A 7,020-nucleotide genomic window follows, 5' to 3' on the forward strand; every position below is an offset into this window, starting at 1 on the left:
AAAAAGGCAAGATAATCACAAGGGAGTTTCACTCAAAGGGGTGTGGGGTGGATACCCATAATAACCACTGGTCCAGTGTAATTTTAAAATCCACCTGGGCTAAAGACAATGCATGATCCTTGATTAGCGAACTAACCCTTTCTGATTCTTGAGAGTCATTTCTTAAATAATGTTCTCTATGATTCTTTGCTCGTTCCTCTCCTCTGAGAGAATCTTCCTTGTTCCAGAAGAAATGGCTCTTGCTTGCTGCTGAAGGTCTTTCTCAGCTGGCTTTCTGACCAAAAAAAGAAAGAACCCATAGGACTCTTCATTTTGAAAATGTCTATCTGAGTCACTTTAGTCCAAGATAGCAGAAGGTTCATCAATAAAATGCTCTTAAGTCTTTGTGAATTTCCTGTGAATCTCATTCAGATTGATAACTCCATTACTCAGAATCATATCCCTCTTCCTTTTTTTCTACATTGTAAAAGTTTTTATTTTATAGATTTTATTTAATGTTAATAAATTTTATTTAAGGAATTTTACCTGTCTTTCATTTGTCATCCAACAGTTACTATTTAGTTCCTCTAAATCTTGTGAAGGTTCATCTTCAAGATAGCCCTTTGTAAGGAGCCTGTGCTAAAATCCACCATTGTCAAGATACTGTCCAATAGGCATTAATCTCAGCTCTGTCATAATTCTTCTGGTCACACCACTTTAACCTCCATTATGGACAAACGCCAAACATTTCATGCCTGAAAATTCTGTTATTCCATTTAGGGTCATCTTGGGATCTGATTCATTCTGCCTTCCTCTCCATTTCATATATCCTAGAAAAAGAAAATAATTAGTTCCTAACATTTTACCAACAAACAGGTTAACATTCAAAGGAATTATGTGAACTGTGTCAATAGAAATACCAGGTTTAACATGCACAGAGCCAAGAAAACCAATGTTGCCAGATACTGAATTTCCATCGCGCTGTCCTTTGAACACCCCAGCAAGTGAGAACTGCTGGATGCAGACGCCATGCAGTGCTGGCCTGTTCCTTAGGAGACTGTCCTCACTATACCTTGGCCCAGATTTGTGGCTAAATGAGATAGTGTGCTTAAAATTTTTACACGTCTCTTCTTTCTTGCTTAGAGAATCTATCTGATACCCTCTTAAATCCATCAGAGGTTTTAACAAGGGTCTTATAGCCTTACCTTTGATCTTATCTTTTCCCCAAGCTTCCTTTAATTTTTTTTAAACCAACTGGACAGACCAAAGTTGAGAAAAACACATTCAAATTCAACAAATCTTGGTCATTGCAATCAGATGTGGGAGAGCATCTGACCCTACCTGACTTCATAAGGGGAAGGAGAATTAAACTCATCAGTTCAAGGCCAATTTCTATGAGGTGTTGTTGTTGTTAGGTCCCATCAAGTAGGCTCCAACCCACGGAGACCTTGTGCCCAACAGAACGAAACACTGCACAGTCCCGAACCGTCCGCACCATTATCCCTGTGCTGCAGCCCACTGATGTGGTCACTGTGTCCATCCATCTTGTTGAAGTCTTCCTCCTTTTCACCACCCCTGCACTTTACCAAGCATGATGTCCTTCTCCAGGGACTGGTCTCTCCTGACAATATGTCCCAGGTATGTAAGACGAAATCTTGCCATCCTTGCCGCTAAGGAGCACTCTGACCTTTCTTCTTCCAATAGAGCTTGTCCTTTCAGTAGTTCATGGTTCTTTCAATATCCTTCTCCAGCGCCACAAGTCAAATACATCCCTTGCTTCATGTCCTCTTCTGAATCTGGCACAAAGTTCTGGCAGTTCACTGGCAATGTACTGCTGCAACCATTGTTGGATGAAGCAAAATTTTACTTGTGTGTGATATCCTATGAGGTAAGGGTCCGATTTGCCTCCACTTTCCAACGTTCTTACTAATTCTAACAGTAACCATCCAGCCAACAGCACTCTGCATCCCTGCTGGGTTTCATAATTCATTGCAATGGCCACACAGAACTCAACGACAATACTCATAATTAAGGGACTTTATTAGGGGAGTTATCAAGTTACCAGGAATTAGGATCAGTAAACAGTCATTGGCCCACAGAACGCTTCTCTCCAGCCAGCAGCCACATCCTCAGGTCCTCAGCCTCTCAGCCATAGGACCGCTTGATCTTGACCTTGGTGGACCACAGAGCTCGCCTCTTGCTCTGTCTCACGGCCCTATATTCTGTTCTGTTTTAGAATCTTATGTGACTTTGTGTGTCTACCAGTTTTCAATTTTAAGTTTTCTTTTTTAACATTAGTTTATACCCCTTTCATTTTCTGCTTGCTGAAGTGTTGAGTTTTCTGAATTTTTTTTTAACAGATATTCAGGGAGTACAAGTCTGTTATGCAATTTTAGTTGGCCACCTGGAAGTCTTAAAATCCTCCAACACATGTGAGCATTCCTCCCCACCCACATAGCTGTTGATGTGCTAAGATAATCAGATGCTCGAGAGAGAACATTTCAGCATCACGGGAAGTCCCTCTACTCTTCTACCCTCTTTATGGAGGTTGACGTCATTCTCCAACCAGTTATCTCATTCTTCGTACCTTCTTTCCTAATTTAATTCTTTAAGAGTCACCTTAAGTTCAGTTTGGGAATGCTTGCTGTTAGGTTGGTTCATCATGGGAAGACACTGGGATTTCCAAACATACACATGTACGTATGCACACACAGCTTTGCATAGGTGCCACAGGGATACCTTGATTATGGTTCCTGGATCCCAGATGAAAACTACAAAACAAAATCCTGATCCTGATAAATTATAGCTGTAGTGATTTCCTTGTTTCTTTCTCTTTATTGTGACAGCAGCATGCTTACCAAAACAAGGGCTCTTGCACCTTTATACTGACGTTCCACTTTTTATGATTTGATACCATGATTTCTATCCTTATTCAAAACATGTCAATTCCATTAACATAAAACCAATGCCCCCCTCTTCTACCCCTTTCTTACCCGCTCCCACCCTTGGAAGCCACTAATAATCTCTGATTTTTAAGTATTTGCTATATATATATGTATGTATATTAGTATTTGTATATTTATTTACTATTTATATAATAATTCATATAATATTTGTCTATCTATATATGATATTTATATATAATAGTATTTTTCCTTTTGAGACTAAAATTTTACTTAGCATAATGCTTTCAATGTTCATAAATATTGTGGCATGAACATTTCATTTTTCTTTATGACTGTTTAATATTTGGGATGACAGTGAAACAAAAACATTTGAAATAAATGGGCAGTGTGAGCAGATTTTTAATTTTGAGGACTAGTCATGAAAAAGGAGCCGTGGTGGTGTAGTGGCTAGGCATTGGGCTGCGATCCCCATGGTCAGCAGTCTGGAACCACCAGCAGCTCTGCAGGAATACTGGGTTTTCTACTCCAGTCGATAGCTACAGAAACCCACTGGTGGATGACAATGAGTCAGCATTGACTCGATGGCAGTGAATTTGGTTTTGATTTTTTTATATATTCATGTCATAAGTTACACTCAACAATAAATAACTCAGCCGGTAAGTCTTGGGAGTGTCTTCACATGGGAAGTTAGTCAGTACAGTAATAACTAAGGGTTTGAAAATGAGTGTCTATTTTCATAGATAATTCAAAGTCACAGAAGAATTCATTAGAATTGCCTCTCTCAGCTGCACTGCCATACCTTTCTACAGTAACAGGTGAGGGCTGCACTTTCTGTACAGCCTCACCACGACTTCGTTTCATTTCATCACTGATGTTCAAAGGGAAGGGAAAGACATTTCATTATGGTTTTGATTTGCCTCTCTGCAAAAGCTATAAAGTCACCATGAGGAAGAATCAACTCAACAGTAACAAGTTTAAAGCCTAATAATGTCGAACTTCTTTTTTATGTGTTATTTGGTAATTTGAGCATTCTCTTTGGTGAACTGTCCGTTCAAATACTTTGCCCATTTTTTGATTGGGTTGTTGGTCTTTTGGTTGTTGAGTTGTAGATGTCATATATATATTTTGGACACTAAGTCTTTATCTGGTATATTATTCCCCCCAAATTTCCTCCCAATCTATAAGTTATTTGTTCACTTTGTTGATATGTCCTTTGATGTAAAATTTGTTTAATTTTATTAGGTCTAATTAATCTATTACAATTTTTATACTTTTGTTATATTTACTAATCTATTACTAAACATTAGGTCTCACAGCCTAGCACTTACATTTTCTTCTAGGAAGTTTATGCCTTTTGTTTTCACATTTAGATTCTTAATCCATTTTGAATAAGCTTTTGTATATAACTATATGTGTGTGTGTACAATACATATTTAACTTTATATATATAAAACTTTAGTTCTTGACTGACATATTTAATATGAATTTTAAGGATGTTAACATGTCATCTAGCTTGTCTTATCTTTAGACAAAATATTTCTTAGTAAATGTGATATAGAAGAAAGGCTATTGGCTTTGCATGTAATTAACTGAATAATTTTTGTCACTTAAACTCTTTCATTTTCAATTTGCCTTCTGAAAAATGAAAGGCTTGGAGTAGGTGATTCCAATGTCTTTTTCATCTCTATGATAACAACAAAGATATCATCCTACAAAGATGAATATTTACTTTTAAACCACCATAATGGGAAAGCCATAGTGTCTACAATTAACCTTTGCTAGGTTCTACCTGGAAGTCTTTACAATCCGAAACATTAAAATTTTCTTTTATGTATTCTAAAATTCTTTTAATATTCCCTTTATCTTTCTAACTTAAATCATTTCAGACAGGCAAAGCATTAGTATAACCTAAGGAAGTACTCCCATTAGTAAGTACCATCTTCTCCACTCCTAAATCATTAATACACATGATAAATGAGATGACATGTAGTACTACGACCCACAGACAATTCATTAGATATTCTGTCTCTCAGAGAGATAAGAGGAGCTAAACTGTGGTCGTGGCAGTATCCGGTACTCCCTGTTCTCCTGTCAAGATGATAGCTTTCCAAGTTTCCATCAGAAAGGCAGTGGCAGGACTAAAGGTCCCACATTAAGAGAATAAAATAAAAGTGAAATAATCTATCTAACTTTAGGGTTTACTTCATTTTAAGCATCAACATTGGTTGTTACAGCCCTAGACTCTCAAAAATTTTATTCAAAATACTTGCATATTTTTCTTTCTTTAAGATTTTTATTTAATTCTAAAAGTATTGCTTGTACATACACTCATAAATGTTTATGTTAAGGCCAGCCAAAATCAAATTCATTGCCATCAAGTCGATTCCAATTCATATCTTTTCCTCTTCTTTGTATGCTACTTCCCAGAATTATTCATGATTAATCATAGACTTCTCAATGGTTAATATCTATCTATCTATCTCTTATACCACTTTGAGGACTAATGTGCATCTGAAACAAAATATGGTATTTTCAGGTGCTACATATCAAGTGAAAACTGGGCAGAATAAGGAAGACCAGAGAAGAATTGATGCATTTGAACTCGGGTCTTGGCAAAGAATATTGAATATTCCATGGACTTCCCAAGAGGAAGCAGATCTACTGGGAAGAAGTACAACCAGAATGCTCCTGCGAAGAGAAGATGGCAAGAGTCCATCTCATGTACTTTGAACATGTTACCAGAAGGGACCAGTTCCTGGAAAAGGCCATCAGGCTTGCTAAAGTAGAGGATTAGCAAAAAAAATAAGGCCCTCCACAAGACGGATGGACTCAGTGGCTGTCATGATGGGCTCGAGCAGGACACCGGCTTGAGGACGGTGCGGGGCCACGCGGGGTTTCATTCTGTTATACACAAAGTTGGAACAATAAGTCTCTTTTAATTCAATTTTTATGAAGTTTTGGAAACCTTCTTGTCTATATATCCTTAAAAGAAGCCATCTCACCATGTAAACTACTTCATACCTTACTTTTTTTTTCATTTAAAAATTTATCTTGAGTCTTTTTCCACTGTAGCATTTATACTTCTGCTTATATAATATTCTCCTGGGTCTTTGTACATCACTTAGTATATTCTTGGCTTTAAGTAACAGAAAAGTTGATTTAAAGAGCCTTATATGAAAGGGACATTTATTATTTCATATAATAAGAAATCTAGAATCTGGTTAATTCAACAGTTCAACAATTTCACAAAGATCTAGTTTTATTTCTTACAAATGTGCAACCTTCTGGTTTCAACATGACCGCAGCAGCTCTAGGCATGATGCACCACCCAGCAGCCTCTAAAGATAATAAAAGAACTGTTCGTTTTCAGGTACCTCTTTTATTAAACCATCGAAAGCTTTCAAAAGCCCTCAAGTCCTTTGGTTAGGATTTAACTATATGTGCATGCTAAAACCAATCTTTGCAAAGGAAACAAGACCACCTTGCTTGGCTTGTATCAGGTGTAAGCAAACTATGGCTTGTGTCCCAAATTCATATTTTTGTCTTAAGCCAAATTCAAACAGACTCTGACTCATAGCAACCGTATAGGGCGGAGTAGAACTGTACCATGGGGTGGCCAAGGCTAAAAATCTTTACTGACACAATCTACCACATCATCTCCAGTGGAGCCTGCCAATTTGGGGATCTAGCCACTGACCTTTTGGTTAGCAGTAAAGTGTTTTAACTGCTGCCACCAACCCACTCCCCAAATGAAACGCATTGCCATCAAGCCAATTCTAACTCACAGTAATGCCATATGGCATTTCCCAGTGGCTGGTGGGTTTGAACCACTGACCTTGCAGTTAGTCATTCCATGCTCACCCAACAGGCCAACCAGGGCTTCTTAGCACACTACCCACCCATTGCTATTCAATGGATTCTGACTCATATTGACATTATAGGCCACAGCAGAATTCCCTAGGGTTCTGAAACAGCACATTTTAATGGGGAAAGAGAGCCTTCTCTTACTTTGAAACCTCTGAACTTGCCATTAGGAGCCCAACATGTAACCCACTACAATACCAGCGGCCCGAACTCCAGGTCACTGCTTATTTTGTACATCCTGTGAGCTATGGGCTTTTCACATTCTTCAACT

The 7,020-nt window shown here is 38.0% G+C and overlaps 1 non-coding gene across 1 annotated transcript; it reads right to left on the bottom strand.

Annotated features, from left to right (window-relative positions):
- Positions 1-879: 879 nt before the first annotated feature.
- Positions 880-1,018, bottom strand: LOC142452160 (small nucleolar RNA SNORA8). Its single transcript, XR_012785197.1, has one exon. It is a non-coding gene; the product is annotated as a small nucleolar RNA SNORA8 (small nucleolar RNA).
- Between the last annotated feature and the right edge of the window lie 6,002 nt (positions 1,019-7,020).

Source organism: Tenrec ecaudatus, chromosome 6 (assembly GCF_050624435.1).
Source record: "Tenrec ecaudatus isolate mTenEca1 chromosome 6, mTenEca1.hap1, whole genome shotgun sequence".
Lineage (NCBI taxonomy): Eukaryota > Metazoa > Chordata > Mammalia > Afrosoricida > Tenrecidae > Tenrec > Tenrec ecaudatus.